The sequence below is a fragment of the Triticum dicoccoides genome, chromosome 7B (genome assembly GCF_002162155.2).
Source record: "Triticum dicoccoides isolate Atlit2015 ecotype Zavitan chromosome 7B, WEW_v2.0, whole genome shotgun sequence".
Lineage (NCBI taxonomy): Eukaryota > Viridiplantae > Streptophyta > Magnoliopsida > Poales > Poaceae > Triticum > Triticum dicoccoides.
In genome coordinates, this window is record NC_041393.1 from 425,211,521 (window position 1) to 425,231,150 (window position 19,630).

Consider the following 19,630-nt stretch of genomic DNA (forward strand, 5'->3'; position numbering starts at 1 on the left):
TTTAAAAAGTGCCAGGCAAGCAAAACCCCCTTGTTCATTCCGATACAATCCCACTCTCTCGCTCCTGCTATCTTTTATTGCATTAGGACAACAATGATTCAACTGTTACATGTTGCGGTAGTTGAACCCCTTTCCTCTGCATGACCTGTCATTGCCACAGTAAATAGATGAAACCCACTAGCATGAGTAGGAGTTGTTTGAGCCCTGATGGGCCTACTCATTCATGCGTGTTTGTCATGCCTGCTACTGCTTAGAGTTGTGTCACGTTTGATTCATCGGGGATGAATTGGTACAATGATGAACATGTCCTACTGTGTGTGAGCTAAGTGTGTGAACACGATTTGGTAAAGGTAGCGGTGAGAGGCCATGTAGGAGTACATGGTGGGTTGTCTCATTGAAGCCGTCCTCAGGAATAGAGTTCTGTGTTTGTGATCCATGAACAACGACTACCACTCATTGGGATCCTTAATTGACCCTCTCGGCTTCTTAACCACCCTTGTCCACTGTCTAGGAGTTGCACGTAGTTTCTGGTGTTTGTAGTATGCTGGAGGCCGTGCGCAGCGCTGACCTGAGGGGTGGGCTATGATGTAGTAGGCACGTGGCATGGTGTAGCGGGCGCCCGTTTGGTGTATCGGGAACCCTGCTAATATTGTTCGGGGCCGTATGTGGAAACTTCGGCCGAACTCCCTACGGATGGAGCCTGAATAGGCGATAAACCTGGACTAGAGACTTCAGTGTTTAGGTAGGCCGTGGCAGACACCCTCGCCAGGCTTCCGCTTGAAGGTTGTCGAGATACATGACGTGTACATGGCGGTAAGTGGCGAGAGCGTGTGTGAAGAAGTACATCCCTGCACGGTTAACATCATCTATTCGAATAGCCGCGTCCACGGTAAAGGACCTCTGGGTTTCCTATACAGTTCATAGACAAGTGAAAGTGGATACTCTAAAATACGCAAGATAAGTGTGAGTGCTATCAATGGCGTTCTCGTAGGGAGACGGGAGCGGATCCATAGTGATGTATTGATATGGTGAATATGTGGACTCATGTGCGCCACCTCAAAAGAGTTACTTGCAGTCGTAGTTTAGGATAGCCACTGGGTCAAAGCTGGCTTGCTGCAGTTAAACTCCACCACCCCCTTTTGTTGATAATGATGCATATGTAGTGCCCTCAGTAGGATCTTGTAGATACTCAGGCTTCTCAGCCTTTTTCATTTGTAGATGTCTGTACTCAGACATGATAAGCTTCCGCATGTGCTTCGGCTTGTATGCTCTGAATGTTGGGTCATGAGACCCATGTTTGTAATATCCCGCTCCTCGGAGCCTATTGAATAAATACTTGAGTCATAGAGTTATGTTGTGATGCCATGTTGTGTTTGCACATGTCAAGCATATTGTGTGTATGCTATTGAAATGCTTGGTATGTGTGGGATCCGACTATCTAGTTGTTTATCCTTGGTAGCCTCTCTTACCCGGAAATGTCTCCTAGTGCTTCCATTGAGCCCTGGTAGCTTGCTACTGCTCCAGAACACATAGGCTGGCCGGCATGTGTCCTTCTTCGTTCATGTGTCTGTCCCTTCGGGGAAATGTCACGCGGTGATCCTTTAAGTCCTTGTATCTTGCTACGACTTGGGGTTCATTCGCTATTTATCGACACATTCGTTGCTGGGTCATGTATGCCTGTCCCTGTAATTAGCGCCACTTTGGGTTCATGACTAGCCATATCAGCCCAGGTTCTTTGTCATATGGATGCTAGCAACACTATCATATACGTGAGCCAAAAGGCACAAACGGTCTCGGTCCTGGTAAGGTGACACCCTTGGGAATACCGTGCGTGAGGCCACAAAGTGATATGAGGTGTTACATGCTAGATCAGTGTGGCACAGGATCGGGGTCTTGATAGCGTTGGTATCAGAGCCTGACTGCGTGTAGGATTACCAAGCCAAACTGGTTGAAGTTGAGTCTAGAAATTATGTAGTTATATAAGGGAATTGATTGTGGATTAGAACGTAAGGCTCTTTTTACTCCTTTACCTCATGCCCTTCTGATCTGAGTAATCTTATCCTTCCTACGGGGTTAAGGAACTAGGCTTCCTCTTCTTTTTATCAGGATCACGTGTTACTAATCCGTAGGCCTATAAGATTGGTGAATTCAAGCCTCAGTTCAGTTCCTTCTATCTCCGTGTATCGACAGTTGGTGTCGGAACTTTAATTCTATGATGATCGAGTGTTTATGTCACCATTTTGCAGGATGTCTCCAATCTTTGAGCATTTATAGTCGTTATGCTGCCCGAGTCATCCCAGGTTTCTAAATAGTCTGATGCATTTGCAAATCATTTTCTCCTGCTTCCGATGTCCCTTTGGGCCATATTAACCACACTAATCAGTAAGTTGAGGTACTCTATTGCCTCAACGTATATGTTGGAGATCTTATTATGACCCTAGGTGTCTTAGAGTATCACCTAGTAATCTGTCCATGTGTTGTGTTCCTAGTGTGATGATTCTGACCATTATTCTCGAATGCATCCCGTGATGCCACTTATTAGTAGGTATTCTACTCCTGGGTTTTTGAACCCGAGATTCACCCTACTTACCCCGTGTTGATAGTGTTTGCTAGTTCCTTTAGGATATTAGTAACCTTTGGGATAGTCCTCGAGGTTCATGGTATATCCTTCTTCCAAATATCATGAACTGCTTATGGAAGAAGTTCCTCGTGGAACCGACAGATCACAACCAGAGTGTTCTTGAAGAGTTCTTGATTCTATGTTGTGACTCTGTTAGTTCTACCTTCTCTGCATGGGTTATCCAGAAGGAACCTATTGAACTTGGTTTGAAATACTAATCTACGCATTCACAACTCAGAAAAGTTATATGTTGCTTTGAGTTGTCCCTCTTTAGTTGTATTCTGACCCTCGTCTATCAATTGACAGTCAAGAGTATGCATGCATTCGTTCATCGATACCTATTACTCTTATGATCCGTCAAGCCATTCTATTCCAGAATGACTTGGATAAACAAACTCTAGTACCTTATCCATATCTAGGATTGGGTCAAAGATGTCACTCCATAGATCAAAATACTAATCCCTCTTTTGTTCTGCTCCACCATGGAGTGTTACCCTCTTTGCGTCAGGATTGTCATGGGAATTGCACCACCTCTTATGAATCCTTGAGACAGTGATACTTCTTGCCATTATTGTTCATTCCTTGGTTTCCATGTTGTTGTAACCGGAATGCCAAAAAGTGAATCGTGATGTGTGAAATTAATACTCCTAGCAACCCTGTTGCTCGGTAGATAAAGGACAACAACCGCATCCTCAGCTTGTGATTTTTGAATCATCACCGTATGTTTGATCGTGCTGCATAGTCCTTATTTCCTGGTGCACCCTTCGATCAATGAGTTAGGATCGTGTTGATCCCTTTCTTATTTGATCATATCGTCTGGCCCAGAAAAGCAAGATTGTTTTCGAGCTTGTAACATATCGGTGGTTCATGATTTTCTGAATATCATCTCGGAGGTATCACCAGGTTGTCACCTGACTGCTATGTTGAGTTCGTGATCAAGTTGGTTTCTTGTAAACCACCCTTTCTCCAAGAATCTGTGTTGGATACCCCTGAGCTAGTCGGTTAAGCTAAACAACAACTTGGAGAGTTGGAAGATAAAAGCTTTGCCGGATTTAGTTTATTCTGAAGGGATATCTTTCCGTTTGTGTGTGTGTGTTGAAGAAAGATGATATCTTCATCGATTGGTCCTCGTGATCAATTGTTGGATCTATTATCTTGCCAAAACTTTGATTTCAGCATGGGCCATCCTCAAGTCAAATCAGAATGAACGATGTTCGTAATGTTGTCTTACTCGTGGTGGTTTCCTCGAGCATACACCATTATATCCTTTGCGTCTGACCAATGCTATCACCTTGTTCACATAGTTGTGGAATTGCATCTCGATGTAAATATCGATGAGTTGTTGTTGAGCCCATCAACACCATTTTGTCATCTACATGATTCATGTTGAACATCTAAGTAGCATTGGAAACTTGTGTAAGCATTTTCTTCATGACCCGTTCATGAAGCATATGTTGAAGAAAGAAGTGACTCCCTCGGATTCACGTGCATTTGGTGCAAGTTGCCATTGTGAAATAAAGAAGGTTTATTTTTGCTTCCTTTGGAATCATCCCAAATCGGTCATGCAAACATGCGAAGTATTCTGTGGTTTGGAGACTTGCAACCTTCATTCCATATGTGTCCCTAGCACACCAAGCCACTGATTGATTTGTTCAAGGAGAAGAAGTTTCTTCTTAAGAGCTAGACTTACGCAAGGACTTCGATATCCTCGAATATGGTTCCCCACCTGAAGTCTGTGGTGTTTTATTATAAGACTACTATGTGGTCATGTTTGTCTGGGACAGCGTGTTCACATGTATGTAGCAGAACCAGCTCATGTTTTCGAGCTTGCTATCATAGTTCATTCCCTGAGAATCTTGCAACGTCATCTCGTCGATTTGTGTTGCAAACTTTCACTTTTCCTTCTAGACTTGATGAGTCTGGAATATTCTAACACCAACCAGATCTGAATCTTAGGCAGATATGATGGTTGGAAAGTTTCCCAAGAAAAGTAATATTGGTCTCTCTGTAACCCGGTAAAATGGATGTCATGGCCAACACACCCAGCTGGAAGACCCATTATTGTAATATCTTGTTTGATGAAGTTGCCACCTCCCCATAAGGATCTCGTAGAATTTATTCTAGTAGTTGTTCCTTATGGATTTTTGTGCTCCTGAAGTCTGACCTTTTATCTGGTGTTCTAGATATCAAACCATATCTATAAATGGGTTACACTAGCACATCAAGGAGAACATTAGAAGCAGAGTGCTAAATGTCTCTCGGTCGATCATCCAGATTTTGTTCCCTTGGCCTCGCTAAGATGAAATCTGAGAAGGTGTTATCTTCCTTTGCATCTGCATCGTGCATCACCATTCATCATGGTAGTATGTTGTGTTCCCGGGATCCTTAACACGGATATTGGTTAAACCTTGATGAATATATAAATGCTCAAGTTCATGAGAGCACGTGCAAGCATTAGGTGTTATCACAGGCACTTACTGGGATTGCTCTCTGTTTCCTCGGTTATATTATAACTTTTTAAACAGTCGACTCGCTCTCTACTGTTGAACTTCTCCCCAGTTACTAGAATCATTCCCAGCATTTGTATTTTGTTCCCAGCTTGCACTGCCATTGTGCCACCCTTCCATGGACTACCCTTCTCAGTAATTACTGATCAGGATCATCTCCAAGTGGTCCTACCATGGGTTCCATCCATTTCAGGTGATAAGCAAAATCACCCCTTGCATTGTCTTCAACAAGGTAATCCACATAATCCAATCGAGTCCGGAGATGCCATTTCTTTGAACTCCGTCGAACGATCATATGGGATTTGCCTTAGGCTGGTGTAGAAAGTTTCACTGATCTTTGTATCAAAAGTAATTCTTTTTGCCACTTAAGGGAATAATTGTACAAGTCACCTCCTCCAACATGTCTCGTTATTGTATCATGGCAACTCAACTCCTCGCTACGTTGACAACCGTTCACCACCTTTTTAAGCGTGAAATTGGTGTCTGCCTAGTGAACCTTCGTCATCTGCTTCACTCCATCCCTTTGGATGTGTGCATCGTGTCTCAGCTCGAGAGATGTTTCAATGTCTCGCTCCGTGAGTTGATCCCGAGTTGTTTGATCTTCGAGAAGATCGATCCTTCTAGAGTTTTTCCTTTCCTCTCGTTGTTATGTTGGTTGGAGTTCTCAAGGCAAGACGTTGAGATCAAGGTGATGCAATGAATGAACATTCTTGAGAAGGGCATCTGGATCGTGAAGATTGTGTTAGCTCTGTGTTCCTTCTGTCTTCTTACCTAACATCTTGAATCTCGGGACGAGATTCTTGTTTAGTGGGGTGAGTTGTCACATCCCGAGTTCTGGTCTTCCTAGGGCTAGCATATGGTGTTGCATCATGTTTAAATTTCACAGAAAGTTGATATGAGGTTAGCTGCAACCCTCAGAAATCATTCTCTGAAATGATCAAGTTAAAATTTCTTCCATTATGTTCAAGAAAATGTTCATTTTAATCCCTGAAAATATTGGTAAGAGGTAAAATTCAAACCAGTATTTTTAGAGCATTAAAAGTATTTAATTGGGCTTTGGAAGTTAAATCCTAATGTAATTGAATTGGCTTTATTTCTGATATAAAAGAAATACATGCTCAATAATTTTGGAAATTATTGTGGGGCTCTAGAGTAATATCTCTAGTCCATACAATAATTTACAGAAGCAAATAAAATGGTTTAGTGCTTCTACTAAATCAAAACAGACAAAACAAAATAGGAAAATAAAAACAAAATGGAATTAGAGAGGGAGAGAGAACTACCTAGACCAACTTACCTAGCCTTCCAGCCCACCAGGGGCTCCCGTGTGTTCTCCTTCCTCTGCCAGAAGATCGAGGCGCGTGGCCACCGCAGGCTGCTACGTCTTGATCTTGCGTTGGTTTTCCTTGAAGAGGAAAGGGTGATGCAGCAATAGTAGCGTCAGTATTTCCCTCAGTTTTTGAGAACCAAGTTATCAATCCAGTAGGAGGCTCCTCAAAAGTCCCACGCACCTACACAAAGAAACAAAGAACTCGCAACCAATGCAATAAAGGGGTTGTCAATCCCTTGACGGCCACTTGCAAAAGTGAGATCTCATAGAGATAGTATGATAAGATAAATATTTTTTTCGTATTTTATAATATAGATGCAAAAAGTAAAGATGCAAATAAAAGTAGATTGGAAGAAAATATGATAAGAGATAGACCCGGGGGCCATAGGTTTCACTAGAGATAGCATAAGTATTACGGTGGGTGAACAAATTACTGTCGAGCAATTGATAGAAAAGCGAATAACTATCAGATTATCTAGGCATTATCATTTATATAGGCATCACGTCCGCAACAAGTAGACCGACTCCTGCCTGCATCTACTACTATTACTCCACACATCAACCGACTCCTGCCTGCATCTAGAGTATTAAGTTCATAAGAATAGAGTAACGCCTTAAGCAAGATGACATGATGTAGAGGGATAAACTCATGCAATATGATATAAACCCCATCTTTTTATCCTCGATGGTAACAATACAATACGTGCCTTGCAACCCTTTCTGTCACTGGGTAAGGACACCACAAGATTGAACCCAAAGCTAAGGACTTCTCCCATGGCAAGAAAGATCAATCTAGTAGGCCAAACCAAACTAATAATTCCAAGAGACTTGCAAAGATAACTCAATAATACATAAAAATAGGAAATTCAAACACATCTCATAGATAAACTTGATCATAAACTCACAATTCATCGGATCTCGACAAACACACCGCAAAAAGAGATTACATCGAATAGATCTCCACAAGAGAGGGTGAGAACATTATATTGAGATCCAAAAAGAGAGAAGAAGCCATCTAGCTAATAACTATGGACCCGAAGGTCTGTGGTAAACTACTCACAACTCATCGGAGGGGCAAGGATGTTGATGTAGAAGCCCTCCATGGTCGATTCCCCCTCCGGTGGAGCGCCGCTGAAGACTCCAAGATGGGATCTCGCGGATACAGAAGGTTACGCCGGTGGAAATTGTGTTTCGTTGGCTCCCTGGATGTTTTTGGGGTACGTAGGATTATATAGGAGGAAGAAGTACGTCGGTGGCTGCCCGAGGGGCCCACGAGAAAGGGGGCGTGCCCTATAGGGGGGGGCTCCTATCGCGTGGCCGCCTTGGCTGCTTCTTGACTTGCACTCCAAGTCCTCCGGATCACGTTCGTTCCAAAAATCACGCTCCCGAAGGTTTCATTCCGTTTGGACTCCGTTTGATATACCATTTCTTCGAAATAGTGAAATAGGCAAAAAAAATAGCAATCCGGGTTGGGCCTCCTGTTAGTAGGTTAGTCCCAAAAATGATATAAATGTGTAAAATAAAGCCCATAAACATCCAAAAGGGGTAATATAATAGCATGGAACAATCAAAAATTATAGATACGTTGGAGACGTATCAAACATCCCCAAGCTAAATTCCTGCTCGTCCTCGAGTAGGTAATTGCTAAAAACAGAATTTTTGATGTGGAATGCTACCTAGCATAATTCTCAATGTAATTTTCTTTATTGTGGCATGAATGTTCAGATCCAAATGATACAAAATAAAAGTTCATATTAACATGAAAATAGTGATACTTCAAGAATACTAATCAAAGTAATCATGTCTTACCAAAATAGCATGGCCAAAGAAAGTTATCCCTACAAAATCAGATAGTCTGACTGTTGCTCTATCTTCATCACACAAAGTATTTAATCATGCACAGCCCCGATGACAAGCCATGCAATTGTTTCATACTTTAATAATCTCAAACTCTTTCAACTTTCACGCAATACATGAGCGTGAGCCATGGACATAGCACTATATGTCGAATAGAATGGTGGTTGTGGAGAAGACAAAAAGGAGAAGATAGTCTCACATCAACTAGGCTATGAATGGGCTATGGAGATGCCCATTAATAGATATCAATGTGAGTGAGTAGGGATTGCCATGCAATGGATGCACTAGAGCTATAAATATATGAAAGCTCAACAAAAGAAACTAAGTGGGTGTGCATCCAAGTCGCTTGCTCACGAAGACCTAGGGCATTTTGAGGAAGCCCATCATTGGAATATACAAGCCAAGTTCTATAATGAAAAATTCCCACTAGTATATGAAAGTGACAACATATGAGACTCGCTATCATGGAGATCATGGTGCTATTTTGAAGCACAAGTGTGGAAAAAGAGATAGTAGCATTGTCCCTTCTCTCTTTTTCTCTCATTTTATTTTTTATGTTTTCTTTTTCTCTTTTTTTCTCTTTGGCCTTCTTTCTTTTTTTCTTTTTGGCCTTTCTCTCTTTTTTCTTTTTTTCTTTTTGTAAAGTCCAAAGTCTCATCCCGACTTGTGGGGGAATCATAGTCTTCATCATCCTTTCCGCACTAGGACAATGCTCTAATAATGAAGATCATCACACTTTTATGGATTTACAACTCAAGAATTACAACTCAAAGCTAGAACAAGATATGACTCTATATGAATGCCTCCGGCGGTGTACCGGGATATGCAATGAATCAAGAGTGACATGTATGGAAATTATGAAGGTGGCCTTGCCACAAATACGTTGTTTACTACATGATCATGCAAAGAGCAATATGACAAAAGTAATGCGTGTCATATGAACGGAACGGTGGAGAATTGCATGGAAATATATCTCGGAATGGCTATGGAAATGCCATAATAGGTAGGTATGGTGGCTGTTTTGAGGAAGGTATATGGTGGATGTATGGTACCGGTGAAAGTTGCACGGCACAAGAGAGGCTAGCAATGGTGGAAGGGTGAGGTGCGTATAATCCATGGACTCAACATTAGTCAAAAGAACTCATGTACTTGTTGCAAAAATCTAGAAGTCATCAAAAACCAAAGCACTACGCGCATGCTCCTAAGTGGATAGATTGGTAGGAAAATACCATCGCTCGTCCCCGACCGCCACTCATAAGGAAGACAATCAATAAATAAAATTGTGCTCCAACTTCATCACAAAGCGGTTCACCATACGTGCATGCTACGGGAATCACAACCCTCAACACAAGTATTTTTCATAATCACCTCAACTAGCATGACTCTAATATCACTACCTCCATATCTCAAAACAATTATCAAGCATCATATTGATCATAGAATCCATTTCTTTTTCTGTGATAGTTTTTATTATACCCAACTTGGATGCTCATCATTCTGGGTCCAACTTTGTAACCATAGCAAATAACATGCTGTTCTAAAATACTCTCAAAAAGATATAAGTGAAGCATGAGAGACTAGCAATTTCTTCAAAATTAAGACACCACCGTGCTCTAAAAAATATAAGTGAATCACTAGAGCAAAAAATATCAAGCTCAAAAAATATAAGTGAAGCACATAGAGTATTCTAGCAAATTCTAATCAAGTCGGCTTCTCCAAAAAGGTGTGTACAGCAAGGATTATTGTGGTAAACTAAAAAGCAAAGACTAATATAATACACGACTCTCCAAGCAAAACACATATCATGTGGCGAATAAAAATATAGCTCCAAGTAAAGTTACCAATGAACGAGGACGAAAGAGGGGATGCCTTCCCGAGGCATCCCCAAGCTTAGGTGTCGGGGGTTGGATGCGACATATGCCAACGGGTGGCTTATCATGGTGGGGGCGAGTAGAACGTCGCCGGTGCCTGGAAACGGGATGAGGCGAAGACATGCACGCCGGCGAATCTTACCCAGCTTCGGGGCTCTCCGAGGAGATAACACCCCTACTACTGCTCTGCGGGGTCTCTGCATGATCACTACGGTATGATAGTACAAAGGTGCTCCTCGAGCTGTTTGGGGGCAGGGAGGTGCAAGGCTAGCTCTTTCCCCTCTTGCTATGTGTCTAAAACCTGTCTAGGGCCGAACCCTTTGCATGGGTGCCCCGGGGGGTTTATATAGGCCTACCCCCCGGGGGTACAACGGTAATCCGACTGGGCGTGGCCCCCAGTCGTCAGTCTCTCTTGCAGCCGCCCTCCCTGCCGGCTTCTGGGGCCCGCCGACTGGCGGGCCCCGCGGACAGGCAGAACACTGTGCAGTACTCCTGATGACGCAGGCTTGGTCATGGGGTCGTGGGAAAAGTGCCGCCGTCTGTCAGGCGATCACTGTCGCCACTCCCCGTCCAATCTGGTTTATGGCTCGTGGGGCCCTGGCCAGGAGGCGGCCGACTCTGGGGAGGCCGACTCCCGCAGGGCCGTCTTCGAGCTCTTCGGCCGTCTTCTTCTGTCTCACTGACAGGAGGCCCGGCGATCTCTGGGCCGTACGCGCTGCCGTCGTGGGCACAGTGCCATGTGCACTGTGGCTGAGGTCAGGGGAGGCATGGCAACAGTGCCGCGCCTCACCGGAGATCTCCCGGCGACGCGGCTCACTGTAGCCATGCCTTCCTCCCGTGGATCTTGAGGGGACGGCCACGCCGGGCTGTACCCCGCATCGGTCTTTGTGAAAGGTCGCGGGCCGACTCTTAGAGTCGGCCCCTTGAGAGGTCGCGAGCCCTGAGTCGGCTTGTTTCAGTGTTGCCGTCTGAGGAATCTGCTTCTTCGAAGGTCGTCAGCTGGGACTCGGCCTCCTCGAAGGTCGACAGCTGGGACTCGGCTGAAGGGCGCGGCCTGCCCCGATGTCTTGAAAGGTCTTGGGTCCTGGGTCAGCCTACCCATGGCCCATTACACCGACAGTTTCAGTCGTTGCGGTGCCGATTCTGAGATTCGGCAGATGCGTCTTTGGGCCGCCTTGCCGGAGTCGGCCTGGCTCCGTAGAGGAGCCGCCATTCGCAAGTCGTGGCGGGAAACCGGCGGCGTATCGGTTACGCCTCCCTGCCATTTATGAGACGGTCCTGTCGCGTGGCGCCACGTGGAGGCGATAGCCTGTCTGCCCACGTGCGTGACGGGACGGGCCGCCAGGTGGGTCCCGCCATTACCGTGCCTCGGCTCCCGAGCGGATCCGCTGCGGCCTGTAACACCCCAAAAATTTATCCAGGTTTTTGTGTTAGTAAGATTCTGCCAAGAGTTTAAAGTTTTTGCCTGCAAGAATATATCTGTTGATTTCAAAACTTTTTCTTTTATATTAAGGAGTTCTTCCCAAGTAGATCTTTCCAAAACATATTGGACCTATTTTCTCTCTCATTTAAAAACATCTTTCAATCAGGAGATTTATTTATTAAATTATTTCACTCTGAGCTTTATGTCTTAAAATGACTTTTTAAGTTTTGGAGCTATTTTTGAACTACAACCATTTGATAGATTTGTCTAAAAATCCCACCAAAATTTGGAGAAGTCATGTGATGTTTTTAAATCACTTTTATACAAAATATCTTTTATTTCTGAAATATTTTGAGTGCTACACATGTTTTTCTTCTCTAGTTCAGAGAGCAATTTTGCACTACAACCCATTTAAATATCTCTTTAAAAATTCTACCAAAATTAGAGGAGGTCAGTAGGAGCATATTATTTCACTTTGTGCAAAAACCCATTTAAGTTCCTTGAAATTTTTGAGTGAATCAACCTCTTTTCCATTCTGGTCCAATTTGAGGATTTGTACAGCAACCACCATTTTAGTTGATCCTACATCCATGATTCCTTTTTCTACTGGTAGTCCCCCTTGCCAAACCCTTAAGACCAGGAGAGTGGACCCATTGGATGATTCCAAGTGCTTGCAACAATGCCATTTGCCTTCTGTCCAGAATTGAAGTTTTGCAAAACTTGCACTAACAAGTTTCTCCTTTCTGCAAACTAACTTCACCACCCTCTCTTTCATCCACAGAGACACTAGTATGGAAGATTTGGCCCCTCCAAGAATAGCGTAGGTGCCTTTGGCATTTTGACAAACACCTAGAGTGCATGGACTGAATTGGCATGATCTCAAGTCTACACTATGAACTTAACCACCTGACCTAACCACCTTGTCCATTGAGTCCCCCTCTATCTATAACCTAGTCCTATGGCTTGCCACCCTCACTTGCGACCTGTAGCATGCCATGGCATTTCGCCGAGCACATTCAGTGCGTGCTCTGGGCGCGCCCAGAGCACGCGTTTTGCACGTGCGTGCGCTCGGGCCGCCGCGTCACGCCCCGGCCCTTACTCGCCTACAGAGCCGCTCCCCCGACCTCATCCGCTCCCAGCAACGCGCCAAGCCACCCTGGCGTGCCTACAGCGCCGCCGACAGAGCCTTTTGGCGGCACACCGGCGGCCGCAGCGCGCCTCTGCCGCGGTCGGGGCCGCCCAAGCCACCTCGGCTCGCCACCTGGCCCAAGCACAGCCCGAGCTCATCCGCAAGGGCGTCGCCTAGCCCTCGTCGTCGCCACGACGCGCTGCGGCTACAGAAAGACGGTCGCCGCCGAGCTTATCCACGGCCGCCGCGGAACCGCCTTGCCTCGCCTATATAAGGGACCCCGAGCCCCTCTGAGCACGCACGCAACCTCAGTCCACCTCCCTAGTCTCCCCATGGCAGCCAATCAACCTGAGGAGGTCGCCTCCCTCATCTCCGGCAACTCCTGCCGCCGCCACTGCCTCGTCCATTCCGGCGCCACCAAAGCCTCTCCCTCCCATTTCTCTTCGCCAAGAACACCTCCGCCCCTCCAGGAACCCAACCCCCTGCTTAATTTTGATCGGGAACCACTTTCGCCCCAAAACCACTCCGTCACCGAAGCTCCCTCCGCCGCGGAGCTCGCCGCCGACGAACCCCTCCGTCCCCGCCGGCCAGTCGACCATCGGGAGGACCGCCTAGGAGAGGTGGATCCATCCCTGGCCTCGGATGCCCTCGAAGAGCCTCCCTTCGCCGGCGACGATCGCCGGAGCCTCGCCTCGCTCGGACAGAGGAGGGAGAAGGGGCGCGGCGACTGGTCAAACCCGACCAGTGGGCCAGGCGGGCCCACTGTCAGTGACCCACCCCGCCGCCACGCGTGTTAAGTGAAGACGTAAACTCCGCAGTACGTTTCCCCGCTTCGAAAGCGTATTTCTGCCGAAACGTTTTCTTTTCTGTTTTATTATTAAAAACAGATTTTGACCAAATCTTTGACTGATTATATCTTTTTAAATACAACTCCAAATAAAATGATTCTTTTTTCCACCTCTCTAAAATTTGATCTAGTTTATTTCAAGATTTATTTGAAAAAATTTCAAAACAACTTTTGGTGCTGTTTTATTTTGTGTGTTAATTCTTTATATTGCTATAATAGGATTTTTGGAGAGAGGAGAAAGCATTCAAATGTTTTGGAGTGCACCCTACCTTTCCACACATTGAAGGCAAGCATTCTGAACCCCGGCATAATATTTCGGTGTGTTCGTTGACACGTTTATAACACCACCTCATTTCGAAGGACTTGTTATTTCATGTGATATGATCATTTGCATGGATGCATATTGGTGATTTCCATGCTGTTGGAAATGAGTATACTTGTGATGGTAATCATCCTCATGTATCTTGCGTGCATACCGGAAAGGAATCCGGGAAAGCCTCTGCCTTGGGTAGGCGTGAGCTTGTCGCCGGTCTCCGTCGGGACGGTTATGTCCGGTATGGCATGGTAAGATATAATGAGTGTTGATTGTATTGGGTAAAATATATTTGTTATACATGTCATGCAGGAAACTATAGACCTCCTGAGTCGACCGTAGATCGAGTCTTGTTCCAGTAACCCCCATACTTGTTTCGTACTACCACTCGTCTCTACAGCAAGTAGAGTACGGTTCAGTAAGTTGTCAACCTCTTCCTAGCACACACCGTACAGAGAGGCCATGGTGGAAGATACCGGTTGTAGCTGGTAGGCAGGCCACCTGGTCCGGGGGCATGGGTGTTTCCGGTTGGGACCGAGAGGGGAGGCCACCCCTTAGAGCGCGCGATATAAATTTGATCCCATGCTATGCGAGGTTGTAGCCTCCCCACTTAGAGTTTGCTTAACAGGTGTCGTGGGTGATTCCAGACACGTGTGAGTTAAGCTGGTGTGTGCAAGTTAGGTGTGTTTTCAAATAAAAGGCCGTAGACGGAATTAGTCCCGATGGACTAAAGAAATCCGTTACTCGTGGGTAAAGAGTACACCCTCTGCAGAGATTAAAACCTATTCGAATAGCCGTGTCCATGGTTAAGGACTACAGTCTGGGATGGGTCAAGTGTCGGTCTTAGTGTCGGTCTTCGGAGGTGATAACTGTTAAACCAGAACTGGAATACTACTGGTGACTTGTGATGATTATTATTATTGTTGACTAACCCGTGATATGATGGTTATTATCGAGTATCTCTGGGATGGTTCTACCTCCGAGATACTCACTATGATTGTTCATTTTTAAAGCCCTTTATGCGGTGTCGCTCAGACACCCGACTGTGGCATTTCTTTGTAAAGCCCTTTATGTGGTGTCGCTCAGACGCCTGACTGTGGCATTTCTTTTAAAGCCCTTTATGTGGTGTCGCTCAGACGCCCGACTGTGGCATTTCTTTTAAAGCCCTTTATGCGGTGTCGCTCAGACGCCCGACTGTGGCATTTATTTTAAAAGCCCTTTATGTGGTGTCGCTCAGACGCCCGACTGTGGCATTTCTTTTAAAGCCCTTTATGCGGTGTCGCTCAGACGCCCGACTGTGGCATTTATTTTAAAAGCCCTTTATGTGGTGTCGCTCAGACGCCCGACTGTGGCATTTCTTTTAAAGCCCTTTTTGTGGTGTCGCTCAGACGCCCAACTGTGGCATGCTTGTTATTTACTTCACAATTTTTAATACTTCCGTGGCATTGCATATTCATACACCAGAGTTATATTTATCTTTGTGACTGACGTCATGAGCATAAAATATTGTCAGCACATCATTGTTATATTATACCTGTGTTCTAAATGTTTGCGAGTACATTCAAAGTACTCACTGGCTTGTCCCTGGCTATTGTCTTGGCCAGATTTTCTTGCACGGAGAGGAGCGACGCGATGACAGCCCCGGAACCTAAGCAATGGAGATAGCAGCCTCGCGAAGATAGGAGTTAACCTGGTCAGCTGTTCCTGTGGGAAATGGAGTCCCATAGACACTGATGTTTCACAAACCGCTTCCGCCATCAACCACTAGAAACCATTTGTTGTACTCACAGGCCAGAATGGTCTTGTACCACATATTTTGTATTTTGCTTGGAATTTCTGTATCAAGTTGGAGCCTCATCAGCTAACAGTAATCCTGGGGCTGATGAGCACGACGGTCTTTTCTGGAAATTGATTTCCCGGAAAACCGGTCGTGACACGGCCGAGGGCGGTTGGCATCCCCACGCGGTTACTGCGGGGAGTAACTTCGTGGGGGTTAATCGTGGGGCGTCGTGGGGCCATGGGCGCAGTTAATCCCCACGTCGCCCCCTCGGCTTCTCAGCCCGTTTGGGCTATAAATAGGCAGAGGGGGAGCGGCGGCACAACACGCGCACTCCCTCCCCCGCTCTCTTGCCCTTCTTCTTCCTTCGCTCCGCACCGTTGCTTTCTTCCTCGCGGCGAGCACAGGTGCTCCTCCTCGCCGGCGATGAGCTCTTCTTCCGTCGCGCCCCCCACCTCGCGCTCCGGCGTATGGGACGGCTCGGACGTGGATGCGGAGGACATCGAGTTCCTTCGCAAAACCCGCCGCCTCCCGAGCGCGGACTTGGTGCAGGCCCTCCCTGCGCCGGCGGGAGAGATCCGGCCCGCGCCGGCGGCGGGCGAGCGGGTCATCTTCCGCTCGCATCTCATGCGCGGGATGGGGCTCCCGGCGAGCGGGTTCCTCCGCTCCTTCCTCGAGTTCCATAGTCTGCAGCCGCATCACCTCACCCCCAACGCGGTGGTGATTTTCTCCGCCTTCGCCACCCTGTGCGAAGGCTACACCGGCGTTCTCCCCACCCTCGAGCTGTGGGGGGGAGTTCTTCTCCTCGAAGCTCGGTACTCAGGCTACCGGCACGCCGGCACAATGCGGCACCTATGTCGCGGTGCGGCGCACGACGGCCGACAACCCCTTTCCGCCCATCCCGCTGGTGAAATCGGTGAAGATGTGGCAGAAGACGTACTTCTACGTGAAGAATGTCTCCACCGACGGCGACTGGGTCAACTTGCCGCCCTTCGACCCCGAGCCGCTGATTGGCCGGCCGCCCAGCTGGTCCCATCGGTCGAAGTCACTTTCGACCTCCGGAGTCGGCGCCGTAGCGCGCCTCCGAGTCATGACGCAGTCGGAGGGGCTCGTCGCCTCCGATCTCCTGGCCGCCTTCGTGGCGCGCCGGGTACTCCCGCTCCAAGGCCGGCCCCACCTGGAGAGGGCGGGGGCCGAGAAGGCGGCCGCCAGCGCCCAGCGGCACCTGGAGGAGGCCGAGGCAGCGGCCGCGGCGAAGCGGGACGCTGAGGAGGCCGTTCGCCGCCGAGCGGCGATGCTCGTTCCCCCGCTGTCGTCAGCACCGCCGCCCCCTGAGTTCACGGGGCAGACCGGGGAGGTCGGCGCCGCAAACCCTCTCGCGGATGACGGTGGCGACGCCTCAGGCTCGGATACTCACGCGCCGCCTCCGCCACCTCCGCCGCCTCCGTCTTCGAGGCCGCACGGCAAGCAGCCGGTGGACCCGCAGGATCCGCCGACTGCAGACGATGCCGACGCGCGGCTGCTTCTTCAGGTCACCGTGCCGACGCGCCACCGGATCGAGAGGACGAGCTCGGCGCCACGACCTCGGGAGACTGACGTCGCCAGCATGGCGAACCTGGACGCTGAGGCCTCCAGTGCCACGCCCACTGGCTGGGTGCGCGAAGGCGGCACCGGCCCGCTGAACCAGGCCCTTCTGGACGTTCAGTCCAAGTTGCGCAAAGAAGGCGAGGCCCTCCAACTTTACACCAAGACGCATCTGGCCCTGCGTACCTCCGTCCGGGTATGCTTCATTTTTTCTTTTTTGGTCTCTTGTCTTTTTCTGTGGGGGCGCGCCAGCGCACCCACTGGGTGTAGTCCCCGAGTTCGGAGTCGGCTGCTGAGCAGGCGGCTCGGAACTCCTTCTAGCGAGCTCCGAAGACTGACTTTGCTTTGCCGGCCTTGCAGGAGTACCACAACCTCCGCGCTACTGCCTTCAACCGCAACGTTGAGGAGCTGACGAAGTGGACCGCCGATCTGGCGGACAGTCGAGGTAAGCCAATTCTTCCTTCTTCGCGGGGGCGCGCTGGCGCACCTGCGGGCTGTAGTCCCCGAGATTCGGGCCGACTGCTGAGCAGTCGGGCCGGATCTCCCCGGCGACCTTCCTTCTTTCTTCTCTGCAGGGGCGCGCTGGCGCGCCCGTGGGCTGTAGTCCCCGAGATTCGGGCCGACTGCTGAGCAGTCGGGCCGGATCTCCCCGGCGACCTTTCTTGTTGACGACGCTTTGTCTTTCTTCGAGCTTCAGGCGCCAATGCCGCCCTTCAGGAGCAACTGGGCGAGGCCAACACCGCCCATCGCGCTAAGGAGGAGGAGTGCGACAAACTCATCCAAGAGCGCGACCTGCTGGCGACGCAGCTGGCCGAGCAGAAGGAACTGCTCCGGAAGGCGCAGGAGGACGCCAAGTCGCGGGAGGATGCCCTCATAGCCGAGTTCGAGGTCGAGCGCTCCGCCTGGACCGACCGGGAGGCGATGCTGACCTCCGGCTACCACGAGCTTGAGGACATCGTCGATGGTAATTCTTTTTTCTCCTCTTTGGTCTTCAGACTCTGTGTCGAACTGTCTTCTGGTTTTTCTGACCGTCTCCTTTCCTTGTCTTTGGCAGACTACTTTCCTGGTCACTCGCAGGCCGTCCCTCTGGCCATCAAGGCGGCTCGGGAGGAGCGGAGGGCGAAGGGCAAAGTGATTGCCGCCAACGCCCGCCGAACCATCGACGAGCAGCTCTTGAGCATCGGGGCTCGCCTTCGTCCTGCTCATCGTCTGCTGCGCCGTCTTCAATGCGCCGGCGCCCAAGTCGTTGCCGCTCTGTGGCCGGAGGTGCCGTCTCTGCGCACCGCCAGTCGGACGGCCGACTGGCTGGAGGTCGCCGTTGGTCGCTTCGAAGCTTGGAGGGGCTCCTCGGCCCGTGCCGGAGCACGCCGGGCCTTGGAGTTCGTCAAAGGGTGGTACCCTGGGCTGGACCTGGACCGCCTGGCCGCGTTCCGGTCAGAAGCCCAGGCCGAGCTGGAGGTCGTGGAAGGCGCCCTTGTCGAGCGCGGGGCGGCCATCGCCGAGTACACGGACACCAGCGTCTTCGTGCCCGAGCGGACCGACGGCGGCGAGGAGGTGCCGCCGGAGTGGTTCGGGATGCACCCGGGGTACGAGGAGGACTCGGCGGAGGTGATCGGCTCCAGCGCCGAGGAAGAGGACGAGTCGGAGGACGACGGTGAAGAGGAGGAGCCGGAGGGCGAGGCAGGCGGCCAGCCCCAGCCTGATCGCCCCTCCGGCAACGAGCCACAGAAGGACAAGGCGACTGTCGCTGGAGGTGACCAAGCCGAGACCGCCCAGCCGGCTGCCCCAACCTCCGACACCGCCGTCACCTCCGACCCTCCGGCTCCGGAGGCTGCCCCCTAGAATGCTTCAACTTTACCTGTCTCTTTTGTTTCTTGAAAAAACTTGTCAGTTGCGAACAATTCCACCCGCGGGGTGTATTCGGCCAAGGGCCTTATGTAAATATTTATCAAATTTCCGCCTTTCCTTGCTTCGGTTCTTTAGACTGTTTTTCCTTTGCCGCCTTCCTTCGGTTGCCGCCTTGCCGACTGGGCAGCCGCTCTGCGGACTGCCGCCGGGCCAAGTGCTCAGCTACTTTAGGGAGGCAAGTACTTAGTCGTTTAGAATATCCTAGCAAGTTTGGCTGAAAATCGTCAGGCCGACTCTCGAGAGTCGGCCTTCTTTGATAAAGGTTAAGACTATGAGCCGACTGCTCGCGAGTCGGCTCAGTAGGGGGAGACTGGGAGCCGGCTTGGGCTATGCGTAGCTCTTAAGTCCTTAGCCGTTTTTCATGTGTGCGCTCGCTCTTTCCGTCCCCCCGCTTACCGACAGTCGCTCTGCGAACTGCGGCTTTCAGCAGGAGACGGCTTTGAGCGCAGCACATTACTTGTCTG

At 49.1% G+C, this 19,630-nt stretch overlaps 1 pseudogene; it reads right to left on the bottom strand.

Annotated features, from left to right (window-relative positions):
• Window positions 1-19,558: 19,558 nt before the first annotated feature.
• LOC119338960 overlaps window positions 19,559-19,630 on the bottom strand; it is a 121,370-nt pseudogene continuing 121,298 nt past the window's right edge.